Raw genomic sequence first — 15,871 nt, 5'->3', positions numbered from 1 at the left:
ATCCTGAAGCAGAAAAGAATGAGAACTTCCTGGGTATATTATAGAGGGGATTCCTATTCATATGTGAGTTGGAACAAATGACCTCTGAAGCCTTTTTTAACTTTGAGATTTTATGAGCTGTGAATTATGAGGTCATGACACTTCCTGACATGAAGGTTCCATTCTTCTTGCTAACATATCTACATGGACCCATCTATCATCCTATTCGTGCACCTTGCCCTTTGGACTGTGACTTCTGGTATTCATCTTTCTGCTTTGTTCCTTATTCCTCTCAATGGGTTTCAGTTCCTCATTTATAAAATGAGAGGGTTTGATTGAATAACTTCTAAGGTTTCTTCTGACTCTAATCTATAAGTTGGTGATCCTAACACACCATGTAATGGGCTTTAATTGAGAAGATGATAATCCATAAATCTTTAATCTGAGTCCTTTGTTCTGTGAGAGTCTAAATTGTAAGGGCTGCAGCTCATTTCTCCTTATCTAGTGCAGAAAGCGCTCCCCTTAAAGAGAGAACAATCATCAAGATGTTTCTCATCTCAAGGATGGATCTAGAGATAGAAAGGAAGGGACACGGACAGATTTTTTCATTAAGCTGCATGACTTTTGATACGCTCTTTTCTCTTTAGTCACCTCATGTTCCCTTTGATCTGATGTGACTGAGGATTCTCCCCTTCTCCCTTTTTTCTTTGGCACTATGGACAAAATCCCTCTGTCTTTCCTCCAAACCCAGCATCTCTGCCTTTCCACTTTCTCTCTCTCTCTGCCTCCTTTGCCTGTAGATTGGGGAAGATAGCAGGAGGACTAATTAATGAGAGCCATTGAAAGGAAGGACCAAGGAGAGTTGGGGCATCTGCTCCAAGATCTTCCACAAAATCAATTAGAGTGTGTGGGACAGAGACCACTACTCAAATTAAAAAAGACTTAAATACTTTGAAAGCAGAAAGGAGTTTATTACTTTCTCATGAGAAAGGGTACCTCCCTGGTTACCCTAATGGCACCAGTCAGGGAGGACAAGCACATATAGAAAGCAAGGCTTATTTATATCCTAACTCGAGTTCCTCCTCCCTAATCCCCTTCCCCTTCTCCCATTGACTGGGCTTCAGGGGGCACAATCTATTCACGGAAATCTTCCCCAGCAACAGAGAACAAAGGTGGTAACACAAGATTGGGGGGAAACAAGAAAAGGCATGAAGTCCCCCTGCTTAAAAACAGGGTCTGGGGGGGGCGGTTGGACAAGGTCAGGAGGGAGTGTGTTTCAACAATACAATTAGAAGGCCATCTACAACAAGTGCCTCCAATTTCTCTCCTCCCACTCTCTTCTTAATCTCCTACTATCTGGCTTCTGACCTTATCTCTCTCCAAATGACCAGTGATCTCATAATTGCTGCCCTTTGTGAGAACTATTAACAAGAACTATTAACCCTTTGAGGAGGCTTCCCTTCTGAGAGATCGTCTCTCTCAAGAGGCTTCTGGAAAAAGCGACATGTCCCACCTGCTTTAGCTTTACGAAGAAGTACACAAATATTGACAGTGGTCTTTTCTTCTGCCATGGTTATTTCTTAAAAATGTAGGGTGATGGGAGCCACTCTCTGCACCTATTATGGTTCATAAACTGCTAATCTGGAGCCCTGAAAAGCTCATTTTATTATTCCAGTGCTTCTCCCTCTCCTTGTTTTCTTAATATTGTTGGAAAACATCATGAAAAGTGAGCTGATTTCAATGTTCAGATGCATCCCAAATCTCAATGACTGCTCTTGTCACTGGTGAAGGGTTCATAACTCATCTGTACCTTCTCATCATATTCAGTTCTTGCCCGCCTAGCAAATGTGAAGCAGCCCTTCTTAGGTTTGCTTTAATATTCTATTAGACTACTATAGCATTTGGGCTTTCCATGTGTTAATCATTGAGCTCATTACCTGATCAGACCAACTCCTTTTCTTGTCAAACATGTTCCTGATATGTTATACCATTTCTCTCACTTAAGTCATCATTGACAATATGCTGCATGGTGAAACAGAGAAGATTGTGAGCATTGGGGATGAAGCCTACTGCAGAGTACAATGTGCAGAAGACACCAGCACTCAGAAAGATTCTGTGAACCAGGGGACCTATACCAGGGAACCCTCAGACCCATACCTGGGCACCATGAGAGGAATAAGTATGAATTAGCAGCTTTCTTGCTCATTAACCAGTTCCAGATGACAGACCCAAGAAAAACTGATGAACCGACACACCGTCTCCTCCCCTGCCCCACTCATCCCCACTCCAAGCTGTTTCAGACCTGTGGCAGTCAGTATATACTGAGAGAGGAACAAATTCAGAAGCAACTAGCAGCAGTATGGCTCAGACCCAAGAGCAGAACATTAATTCTAGTCTTCAGCTCAGTTTGAAATCTGAAGAGGAATAAGCAGGAATCCCAGGCCAAAGAGAAGCCTACAGTTTGGTAAGTCTGTGCCAGCAGAGTTTCCCAGCTGGCTGAGAGTGGCTGAGTCCAGCAGCATATACTACTGCTCAGACCCAAACCCAGGTCAGAAACTTGCAGAGTTCAGCCTAGGGAGTAATCAATCAGACCTCACCCTAGATTAGACCACTTTGGGTACACAGGAAGTTTGCAGGTCCCAAGCTTGAGCTATTCCTGAGATCCTGGAATTACACAATACTCATTTCCTCAAGAAAGCAGCAGCCACACCAGCCCAGGCCTTCTCTACAGAAGTATGTGGAGCCCAGCCCTAACATCAAGTCCAAAGTCAGGCAAAGAAGAGTACTCATTTTTTTTTTATAAATAGTATATTTTTTCCAGTTACTTGTAAAGATAGTTTTCAACATTCATTTTTATAAGATTTTGAGTTCCACATTTTCCTCTCTTCCTCCTTCCCCTCACCCCTCTTCAAGACAGCAAGCAATCTGATATAGATTAGACATACAATCATGTTAAACGTATTTCCACATTAGTCATATTGTGAAAGAAGAAACAGAACAAAAGGGGAAAACCATGAAAAAAAAAAAAGAGTGAAAATAGTATGCTTCAATCTGCATTCAGACTCCAGAGTTCTTTCTCTGGAGGTGGATAGCATTTTCTATCATGAGTCTTTTGGAATTGTCTTGGATCATTGTATTTCTGAGAAGAGCTAAGTCTTTCATAGTTGATCATCACAAAATGTTATTATTACTATGTACAGTGTTCTACCGGCTCTGCTCACTTAGCATCATTTCATGTAAGTACAGTTTTTTTTCTGAAATTCACTTGCTCATCATTCCTTATAGCATAATGGTATTCCATTACATTCATATACCACAATTTGTTCAGCCATTCCCCAATTGATAGGTATCCCCTTAATTTCCAATTCTTTGCCACCACAAAAAGAGCTGCTAAAATATTTTTTGTACATGTGGGTCCTTTTCCCTTTTTGATGACCCCTTTGAGATACAGACCTAGTAGTGGTATTGCTGAATCTAAGGGTATGCACAGTTTTACAGCCCTTTGGCCATAGTTCCAAACTGCTCTCCAGAATGGTTGGATCAGTTCATAACTCCACCAACAATGCATTAGTGTTCTAATTTTCCCACATCTGTGCCAACATTTACCATTTTCCTTTTCTTTCATACTAGTCAATCTGATAGGTGTTGAGGTGGTACCACAGGGTTGTTTAATTTGCATTTCTCTAATCAATAGTTATTTAGAGCATTTTTTCATATGACTATAGATTTAATTTCTTTATCTGAAAACTGCCTGTTCATATCCTTTGACCATTTATCAGTTGGTGAATGATTTGTATTCTTATAAATTTGGCTCAGTTCTCTATATATTTGAGAAATTAGGCCTTTCAGATACAATGATGATAAAAATTGTTTCCCAGCTTTCTGCTTTCCTTCTAATCTTGGTAGCATTGGCTTTGTCTGTACAAACCCTTTTTAATTTAACATAATCAAAATTATCCATTTTGCATTTTATACTGTTCTCTATCTCTTATTTGGTCATAAATTCTTCCCTTTTCCATAGATTGGACAGGTAAACTATTCCTTGCTCTCCTAATTTACTTATGATATAATCCTTTATGTCTAAATTATGTTCCCATTTTGACCTTATCTTGATATATGGTGTGAGATGTTGTTCTATGTCCAGTTTCTGCCATATTGTTTTCCAGTTTTCCCAGCAGTTTTTGTAAAACAGTGAGTTCTTATCCCAGAAGCTGGAACCTTTGAATGTATCAAACAGTAGGTTACTATAGTCATTGACTACCATGTCTTGTGTACCTAATCCATTCCACTGATACACCACTCTATTTCTTAGCCAGTACCAAGTAGTTTTGATAATTGCTGCTTTATAATACAGTTTTAGATCTGATATGGCTAGGCAAGAGTACTCACTTGTACTAAAAACCCTACAATGTATAGGCAAAGAACAGTTCTTTTTTTTTAACAGAATAAAAAGTATGTATCTTAAAGCCATAGAGAGTATTATTTACAATGAGTTACCTTGAAGCTTTCTTAATAAATATAGGAGTGAAGCAAAGGTGCCTCCTTTTCCTACTGTTACCTAACATAGTTCTAGAAATGTTAGTGGTAGAAATAAGACAAGAGAAAGAAAGTAAAGGCACAAATACAAGCAAAGAGCAAAATACTGACTTGAACATATTTAGCCTGGAAAATAGAAGGTGTTGAGGGTTATGAAAGCTATCTACTGGAATTTGAAAGGCTCATGTAAAGGACTGAGAGATGGAGGAGTGATAAAACCTACTTTGTACATTTTTCTTACTCAGCTTGCTATACCCCAAATCTGATGATTAATACTCAGAAACTTTTTGGCATTAGCTAATACAGTGCCTAAAAGCTGAATTCCAATAATTAAATAGTTTTGCGTAAGACAGAAGTATTTAGTGAGAAACATCAAAGCATGTATATTAGAGACGAAATTAATAATGATAAATTAATCAGGTTAATTGCAAATAGAGTAAGTTGAGAGTTATTAAGCACATACATTATCTGGGGAAATATCTCTCTAAATGCACAAATTTATTCTCAAAAACTGACATATAGATGTATGTGTACATATACATACAGAATAGAATTCTTAATAATAATACTAAAAAATAAGGCACAATTATTTCTGAAAAAAGGATGCCAATGGATTAGCTATGTTGGTACCAGATGGATCTACCTTGGCACAAGGCCATGTGGACTTCCCAACTCTCATAAGGGAGAGATGAAAAAAATGAGAAAGTAAGGAAGATGATTACTAGTTACTCTTCTATCCGCCAGAAGAGTAGCATTCTATCCACTACCACCCACAGAGAAAGTGAGGTGCTATTATGGTCTGAGAGAAATTATTATTATGCTATTATATTAATAACCAATTATTAAATTAGGGTTCAGGTTTTTCTCCTTTTATTTCATTTAAAGCCTAGAACCTGTTAAAAAAATGAGTCTCTGAAGGACATGACTGATAAGATTGCCCTTTCAGGGAACATGCTACTCAATTTTGGGCAAGACCCCACCCAACTACGAGACCTTAATTCTGTTTAGAGTATAAACAGAATCCAGTCTGGGTGAGTTCTTGCCCAATGGAGAACTTCACAAGTCCTTTTACCCCCTCCATTGAAATTTAGCATGACCCAGCTCATGAAGGAGAAAACCAACCAAAGTGGTCTGGATGGAGATGGATTCCCATGTCCAGATTGCTGTTGGCAGCTGAGTCTCATGGTCAAGCCACATTCTCAGCAGGAGGAGCTGGAGACTTCTAGCCCACCTCCTCATTAAATGCCCACCAATCAGAGTAGATTTCCAATTGTCATAAGACATTCCATTTAAAAGAATATTTAAGGCTTTCAGGCTCTGGATTTTTTTGTCTTTAGTTTTATAATGACCATCAATTTATTATTAGCTAGCCTAATTAATAAATTGATTAAATACCCAGAAACTCTGTTTCTCAGGGTTTTTCCTTCACCAGTTTCCCATTGCTCTATTTGCTATAGAAATGAACAACATTAAGACTTTTTTAAATTGATGAAGAATGAAATCAACAGACCCAAGTAAACAATTCACACAACCCTCTAAAAATAAACCATTTTGAAAGCTGTAAGAACTATTATCAATTCAATGACCATTCATAATTCCAGAAGACCAATTTATCCTTTACAGAGAGGTGATGACTTAGGGAATAGAAACATGTGTAATTTTGTGTGTAGACATTGGGGAAATATGCTTTGCTTGACTATCCATATTTGTCACAAGATTTATTTTTTCTTTCAATGTAGTGGGAGGTAGGAGAGAGAGAAAATAGATTTCTGTTCATTTAAAAAATAGAGAGGTAGAGGGAATGATAGAGATGTGAAGTGTTGCATGTGCCTTCAGATGAGGTCACTGTATTATTAGTTTAATTTAACTATGTTACTTTATTACAAGAAACCTCTCATGAAGTACGAATAATCTGTAACGTATGTAATATAAAGCATATCAATAAAATTCAAACTGGCCAAAAAAAAAAAAAAAGAGGATAGATGGGACAGGGCCAAAAACCTTCTGCTCTCTTGGTTTCCCAAGAGGAGAAAGGAGAGAAAACCTATGCCTTACCTCTCTCCTTTTTAACTACAGGGAAAAAGAGCAAAGTCAAGAGAAATACCCAAGAAGATCTCTGTCTTGAAGCTCCATAGGCTTTTTCTGGTAAAATCAGATCCCACATTCTTAGTTATGTTCCTTGTTGTTACAATATAAGCATGCTCCTCTGCACGGGAAGATCTTTTTTTTTTTTAATGTTTTCTTGTTGTATTTTTTTTTCCAGTATTACTAGTTTCTCGTAGTATCCTTACCATTTTCATTTCCAGAGAGCCATCCCATATAACAAACAGTAATTTTTTTAAAGACAAAAAGAAGATGGGAAAAAAAAACCCAGAGTATTGAAAAATTCTGAAACTATCAGCAATGTGCCACATCTATGGTCGTTTGCATTGATAAAGATAGTCATCTTCTCACATCTGTTCTTTTGAGTCAGGCTTGTTTATAATTTGGTGATTTTGACTTGATTTTTTTTTATAGTCGTTCTTTCCATTTATATTGTTGTAGTAATTGTGTTGCGGTCTGAGAGTTTGAGACCCCTCAAAAACTGGAGTACTGGACAGGGTTGTCTGGAATGAATTCACAGACTCAAGCATTCTTTAAGTCAAGGTGGCAAAGATTTATTGTTACGCTTTTCAGCGGGCAAGGATTCTTAAGGAACCTGCAAGAAACTGAGGATAGAGCTAGGGTTTACATGGAAAAGGGCTTGGGAAAGGAATGCCAGGGACACTGATGAGGTAATCTAAAGTTCCAGGTGTCTTTGGGAGCTATGGATGAGAAAGTACAGGGAGTATACCAGACAGGGAGGGAGATGACAGAGATATGGATCTTTGGAATCTGGCAGGAGGAAGAGTCCTTGCGCCGGCCAAGGACAAAACTCCTTGGGCTGGGCAAGGCACCCCTCTCCCTCTGTCTTCATGAGAGAATGCGCTGCAACAAGGGAAAGCTTTCTCACAAGATAGGATTGGGAGGCTTCCAGAGATATGATCTGAGGGCTGGGGACTGAGCAGCCCAGCACTCTCTCACCCAGCTTTATGTAGCAGCACCAGGGAGAGAGATAAGGGTTGTGCTGGGACCCATGCATGAGTAATTGCTAGGCACAGTGTCCTTGGACTGAGGAGTGATTGTCAGAGGCAGTGTTTCTGAGACTAGAGAGAAATTGGGGTCCAAGTACAAGCACAAGCACCCAAGCACCCCATCAATTGGACAAGTTATTTTCTTGGCTCTGCTCACTTCACTTTTCATCATGTCATATAACTCTTTCCATGATTCTCTGTATTCATCACATTCATAATTTTTTACAGCACAACAATATTCCATTACATTCATGTATAATAATTTATTTAGCCACTCTCCAGTCAATGAGCATATAATTTGTTCCTAATTCTTTGCTATCAATAAAAGAAGCACCACTATAAATATTTTGGAGAGTATGGGGCTTTCTTTTATAAATGACCTCCTAGGGATATAAGTCTAATAATAGAACATCTATGTCAAAATTTATGGATTTTAGTCACTTCATTTGCATTATTCCAAATTGCTTTTCCAAATAGTTGTCCTAATTCATAAAGTGCTAGTGTGTCTATCTTACTACAACTCCTCCAACATTGACTGTTCCTATCTTTTGTCAACTTTGCCAATTTTCAGGGGATGAGGTGAAACCTCAGGGTTGTTTTGCATTTCTTGTATTATTAGTAATTTGTAGCAATCAGTCATATAGTTGTTAATAGTTTGCAATTCTTTTGAGAAGAGTTTCTTCACATCCTTTCCCGCTTATCTACTGAGGGATAGCTTTTGGTGAAATATATATAGATATAGATATAGATATATAGATATAATTTTGTTATATATAATATATTGTTTATATATGTATATATAACTAATAAAATAATATTACATAATGTGGCATATGAAAGTCCAAGAGACAAGGTTCCAGATATGAAAAATCAATTTATTAATTAGGTCAGCAAATAATAAATTGAGGTCAATGATTTCTCTTGGTGATCAAGACTGGGAGTCTTTGGACTACCTTAAATCTTGTATTTTCCTTCTAACAGGGACCTCCCCTGACAAGTGAAAAGCAACCCCGATAGGTGGAGTAAGGATTAAACTCACTCTGAGGAGGTGGGCTAAGAGCTCTCAACTCTTCTTAATTACTTCACTGTTGGGAGGTGGGGGAGAAGTCAACTGAGGAGGAGGCCTGGTCACAAGACTCAGCAGCCTCCAGCAATCTGGGCAAGGAAAACCACTCCATTCTGGTTTAGTTTCTCCTTTGAGAGCCAGGTTGCCCCAAACTCTAATGAAGGGAACAAGGCCAAAGCTCTTACTCCCTGGGTGAGGGTTTAACTGAAATTGGGTCCTGCTTATAGAATAAACAGAATGCTGGCTTCCATTTGGATGGGGCCCAGACCAAACTAGTTAAGGAGCAGAAACCTTGGGAGGGGCTGAAATTCTATGACTTCCTCTGCTAGAATTGTCTAGGAAGGGTTTCTCTTTAAGCCAGTATAGGAAATGGCCTTATGACAGAGATGAGAATATTACAAATAAATATTAATAATCAAATAATTATAGCATTAAAATTAATATCCCTCAATAATACTTTAATTATGTAACTATATTGTTATATATGAACATATGTTTATTTATCTTGAATATCAAATATTAATCAGAGAGAGACTGGATATAAATATGCTTTCCCATTCAACCTCTTCCCTTCTTTTTCTAGGTTTTTAATTATATTTTTGCAAAAGCTTTTAAGTTTCATGTAATCAAAGTTTTCCATTTTATCTTTTGTAATTTCTTTTATCTCTTGTTTGGTTAAGAATACATCTACCTATAGCTGTGAGAGGTAAATGATCTACTTCTCTTCTAATTTTTTATAGTATGATCTTTAATATCAAGGATGTATCCATTTTTAACATATTATGAAATATGATATAAGATATTAGACTAACCATAATTTCTGTTAGACTGCTTTCCAGTTTTCCTAATAGTATTTTTTGTTAATTTAATTTAATTTAATTTTTTAATTTAATTTTTTATTAATTTTTTTGATTTATCAATAATCACTTCCATATGCTTTTAAGTTTAAAATTTTTCTCCCCCTTCCTCCCCACCACCCTCCCCAAGACGGTGCACAATCTGATATAGGCTATACATTTACATTCATATTAAACATATTTTCACATTAGTGATGTTGTAAGTAGAAATTAAAATCAATAGGAGGAACCATCAGAAAGAGGAAACAAAACTCAACAGAAGAGAAAAAAAAAATAACAATCCGGCTTCCATAGTTCTTTCTTTGGGTGTGAATAGCATTTTCCATCACAAGGCCTCTGGAGATGTCTTAGATCCTTGTATTGCCAGGAAGGGTTAAGTTTATCAATATTAGTCATCACACAACGTGGCTGTTATTCTGTACAACGTTCTCTTGGTTCTGCTCACTTCACTCAACATCAGACCATACAAGTCTTTCCAGGTTTTTCTGAAGTCAGCCTGTTCATCATTTCTTATAGGACAATAGTATTCCATCACATTCATATACCACAACTTGCTCAGTCATTCCCCAATTGATGGGCATCCTCTCAATTTCCAATTCTTTGCCACCACAAAAAGAGCTGCTATGAATATTTTTGTACATGTGGGTCCTTTCTCCATTTGTTTGATCTCTTTGGGATACAGCCCTAGAAGTGCTATTGCTGGGTCAAAGGGTGTACACATTTTTATAGCCCTTTAGGCATAGTTCCAAATTGCTCTCCAAAATGGTTGGATCATTTCACAACTCCACCAAAGATGTATTAGTGTTCCAATTTTCCCACATCTTCTCCAACATTTATCATTTTCCTGTTTTGTCATGTTATCCATTCTGATAGGACTGATGTGGTACCTCAGAGTTGCAAAAGATTTGAATTTCTCTAATCAATAGTGATTTAGAGCATTTTTTCATATGAATATAAATGGCTTTAATTTCTTCATCTGAGAACTGTCTGTTCATATCCTTTGACCACTTATCAATTGGGGAATGGCTTGTATTCTTATAAATTTGACTTAATTCTCTATATATTTTAGAAATGAGGCCCTTATCGGAGAGACTGGTTGTAAAAATTCTTTCCCAATTTTCTACCTTCCTTCTAATCTTAGTTGCATTGGCTTTGTTTGTGCAAAACCTTTTCAATTTAATGTAACCAAAGTCATCCATTTTGCTTTTTGTAATGTCCTCTATCTCCTGTTTGGTCATGAATTCTTCTGTTCTCCATAGATCTGACAGGTAAACTATTCCTTTTTCTCTAAGTTTGCTTATAGTATCAGCCTTTATATCTAAATCATGTACCCATTTTGACTTTATTTTGGTATAAGTGTGAGATTTTGATCTATGCCTGGTTTCTACCATACTCTTTTACAGTTTTTCTAGCCATTTTTTTCAAAGAGTGGGTTCTTATCCCAGAAGCTGGGGTCTTTGGGTTTATCAAATAATATATTACTATAGTCATTGACTACTGTGTCTTGCATACTTAACCTATTCCACTGATCTACCACTCTATTTCTTAGCCAGTACCAAGCAGTTTTGGTGATTGCTGCTTTATAATACAATTTAAGATCTGGAATGGCTAGGCCACCTTCCCCTGCATTTCTTTTCATTAGTTCTCTTGATATTTTGGACCTTTTGTTCTTCCAAATGAATCTTGTTATTATTTTTTCTAACTCTATAAAATAATTTTTTGGTAGTTTGATTGGTGTGGCACTGGGTAAGTAAATTAGCTTGGGTAGAATTGTCATTTTTATTATATTAGCTTGGCCTACCCATGAGCAACTGATGTTTTTCCAATTATTTAGATCTGATTTTATTTGCGTGAAAAGTGTTTTGTAATTGTGTTCATAGAGTTCCTGGGTTTGTTTCAGGAGGTAGACTCTTAAATATTGTATAATGTCTACAGTAAGTTTAAATGGAATTTCTCTTTCTATCTCTTCCTGTTGGGCTTTGTTGGTAATATATAGAAATGCCGATGATTTATGTGGGTTTATTTTATAGCCTGAAACTTTACTGAAGTTGTTTATTATTTCAAGTAGTTTTTTACTTGATTCTCTGGGATTCTCTAAGTATAACATCATGTCATCTGCAAAGAGTGATAGCTTTGTTTCTTCTTTGCCTATTCTAATGCCTTCATTGTCTTTTTCTTCTCTTATTGCTAAAGTTAATGTTTCCAGTACGATGTTGAATAACAGTGGTGATAATGGACATCCTTGTTTCACCCCTGATCTTATTGGAAATGCTTCTAGCTTGTCCCCATTACATATTATGCTTGCTGAAGGTTTTAGATAGATGCTATTTATTATTTTAAGGAAAATTCCATTTTTACCTACGCTCTCTAGTGTTTTTAATAGAAATGGATGTTGTATTTTGTCAAAAGCTTTTTCTGCATCTATTGAGATGATCATGTGGTTTCTGTTAGTTTTGGTGTTGATATGATGGATTATGCTGATAGTTTCCCTAATACTGAACCAGCCCTGCATTCCTGGTATAAATACTACCTGGTCATAGTGTATTATTCTTGTGATAAGTTGCTGTAATCTATTTGCTAATATTTTGTTTAAGATTTTTGCATCTATATTCATTAGATAAATTGGTCTGTAATTTTCTTTCTCTGTTTTGACTCTTCCTGGTTTAGGTATCATCACCATATTTGTATCACAAAAGAATTTGGTAAGATTCCTTCTTTACCTATTTTACCAAATAGTTTATATAGTATTGGAATTAATTGTTCTTTAAATGTTTGATAGAATTCTCATGTAAATCCATCTGGCCCTGGAGATTTTTTCCTAGGGAGTTCATCAATGACTTGTTCAATTTCTTTTTCTGAGATGGGGTTATTTAAGTATTTTACTTCCTCTTCTGTTAATCTGGGCAATTTATATTTTTGTAAATATACATCCATTTCACTAAATTTGTCAAATTTGTTGGCATATAGTTGGGCAAAATAATTCCTAATTGTTGTTTTAATTTCCTCTTCCTTGGTGGTAGTTTCACCCTTTTCATTTTTGATACTAGTAATTTGGTTTTCTTCTTTCTTTTTTTTAATTAGATTAACCAAAGGTTTATCTATTTTATTGGTTTTTTCATAAAACCAGCTCTTAGTTTTATTTATTAGTTCAATAGTTTTCTTAATTTCAATTTTCTTAATTTTTGCTTTAGTTTTCAATATTTCTATTTTGGTGTTTAATTGAGGATTTTTAATTTGTACTTATTCTAGTTTTTTTAGTTGTATGCCCAATTCATTGATCTCCTCTTTTTCTATTTTATTTATGTAAGCATTTAGAGATATAAAACTTCCCCTAAGAACTGCTTTTGCTGCATCCCATAAGTTTTGGTATGTTGTCTCATTATTGTCATTCTCTTGAATGAAATTATTGATTGTTTCTACGATTTGTTCTTTGACCCAATCATTTTTTAGGATTAGATTATTTAGTTTCCAATTATTTTTTAGTCTATCTTTCCATGGCCCTTTATTACATATAATTTTTATTGCATCATGATCTGAAAAGGATGCATTTACTATTTCTGCCTTTCTGCATTGGATTGTGAGGTTTTTATGCCCCTGTACATGGTAAATTTTTGTGTATGTGCCATGTACCACTGAGAAAAAAGTATATTCCTTTCTATCCCCATTCAGTTTTCTCCACAGGTCTATCATACCTAACTTTTCTAATGTTCTATTCATCTCCTTAACTTCTTTCTTGTTTATTTTGTGTTTAGATTTATCTAGTTCAGAGAGGGGGAGGTTGAAGTCCCCCACTAGTATAGTTTTGTTGTCTATTTCTTCCTGTAAGTCCTTGAACTTCTCCTCTAAGAATCTGGATGCTATACCATTTAGTGCATATATGTTTAGTAATGATATTACTTCATTGTCTATGGTGCCTTTTAGCAGGATGTAGTTTCCTTCCTTATCTCTTTTGATAAGATCTATTTTTGCTTTTGCTTTGTCTGAGATCAGGATTGCTATCCCTGCTTATTTTACTTCAGCTGAAGCATAATATATTTTGCTCCAGCCTTTTACCTTTACCCTGTATGTGTCACTCTTTTTCAAATGTGTTTCCTGTAAACAACATATTGTAGGACTATGGTTTTTAATCCAATCTGCGATATGCTTGTTTTATGGGAGAGTTCATCCCATTCACATTTACAGTTATGATTACTATCTATGTCTTTTTCTCCATCCTTTTCCCCCCATTTATGCTTTTCTTTCTCCTCTCTCCTTTCCCCCCCTCACTAGTATTTTTTGACCAGTGCCTCCTACAGTCTCACCTCCCATTATCCCTTTCCCTTTTCTTCCCCTTTACCCTTATTGCTTCTTCTCTCCCTTCTCTCCCCCCCCCTTTTCTTTCCCCTTTCCCCTCCTACTACCTATAGTGCAAGTTAAATTTCTATACTTAACTGATTATGTTATTCCCTTCTTGAGCCAAATCTGATGACAGTAAGGTTCAAACAATGCTCATCCCCCTCCCTTCTTTACCTCTGCTCGAATAGGTTTTTGTGTCTTTTCCCAATAGTTTTTTAAATTAAGGATTTTTTCCTAGGTAATTTATGTCTTTAATTTTATCAAACACTAGGTTAAGTTCCATTGTTTCTGATTTCAAGGTAATATCTTGTTTCCTACATTTGAAATTGTCAGATATGAAGCTCATCGGGTGTACCCTCTACACTTTGTTGTAATGAATGTCTGTCTTCAATCAAGTCTGTTTATGAAAGAAAGCTCCCTTCTTGATCTATGACCAATTGAAGGACATTGTTTTCTGAGAACTATTAGACTAACTTGAGTTGAGGGAAAGAAGGTGAGATATGTTACTCTCTGTGGCTCTCCTTCCCACAAGTCAGGCCGTAATTCAATGTCAATTATTACTTATGCTATTGCCAAGGACAGCCGAGGTGACAGTCTCTTAATATATATAGGAAAAAAAAGATTATATTTATTCTGCTTGTACCCAGAGTATACAACAGGTATAATAGGCAAAAGCTACAGAAAGGCTAATTTAAGGTTTAATGTAAGAAAAAACTTTCTAACAATTAGAGCTCTCTAAAAGTTAAAGAGGCCTTTGGAAGTTACAAATTGCCTCTCACTATTGGCCTTCCAGCAAGGAATGGCTGGAGAGTAAATGTTAGGTTGCATAGTGGATAGGCTCTGGAGTCTGGAAGACCTGAGTTCAACCCAGCCTCAGGACATTTTCTAGCTGTGTGACCCTGGGCAAGTCACTTAACCTCTGCCTGTCTCAGTTTCCTCAACTATAAGACAGAGATAGTAACAGCACCTACCTCCCATGGTTGTTGTGAGGATCAAATGAGATAATATTTGTAAAGTGCTTGGCACATAGTAGGCACCTAATAGATGCTTGTTTGCTTCCTTCCTTTTGAGGTATGATGTAAAGTGGATTTCTTAGTTATGAGTTGAACTCAACAGCCTCCATAGTCCCTTCCATCCCTAAGATTCCATAAGTGGGTGTTATTTATTCTGATCTTTAAAGGATGGGCAGTACTTGTCTGGAAGAGAAGGAGGTGGAGGGAGGAAGCAGCATTCCAGCAGGTGTAAATCAATGTGGACAAAAGATGAGTTGGAGAGGATAGCAGGAAAGAAGAAAACTAATTTTTAGCTTTGTACCCACTGTATTGAACCAGGAAAGGCTTCCAGCTGTCTTTTTTTTTTCCATGATAGCTTTGTGTCTGTCCTACTTTTATTGATTTTGGATAAATGGTGAACTACTTGTTAATTTTTTCTGGACCACTATGTAACCAGCTTCTTCAAGTTTTAGAGCTAAGCTTGCCCAACCAGGACCATGTAAATGTGGAGAAGAGGACATGAGAAAGTGCCATATCTTTAGTATATAATTTGCCTACTTGGTGAGACCTGTTATCTATAGAGCATCTACAGATTAGGAATGATTGAGAAATGAAGTGGCATCAGAATTATCTATGATTCATTCACGCTCTGGGCCCAGAATCTCTACTATCTGACCACCTTCAGTCCTTATTATCCCACCCCTAATGGAAAAAAGACATGGAATGCAAAAATTTATATTTTATTTGAATTCAAAAAATTTAAAATAGCTTTCAAATTCAGGGAAGTACCATATGCCAGGACACCAGGGAGGAAAGCCTCATATACAGAGACAGATAAATTAACACATATATACTTCAGACAAGCCAAGGGGATGTATAGATTACATATTTACAATGCCGGTTATTTTCTGTAAACCATATTTATACATTTTATTACATTTACAAAAAAGGGCTCCACTACTTTTTACCTACAATGAAAAAATTTACATTGTT

The sequence above is a fragment of the Vombatus ursinus genome, unplaced genomic scaffold, assembly GCF_900497805.2.
Source record: "Vombatus ursinus unplaced genomic scaffold, bare-nosed wombat genome assembly UNPS02014775.1, whole genome shotgun sequence".
Classification (NCBI taxonomy): Eukaryota; Metazoa; Chordata; class Mammalia; order Diprotodontia; family Vombatidae; genus Vombatus; species Vombatus ursinus.
Note: the sequence above shows the minus strand (reverse complement) of the source record.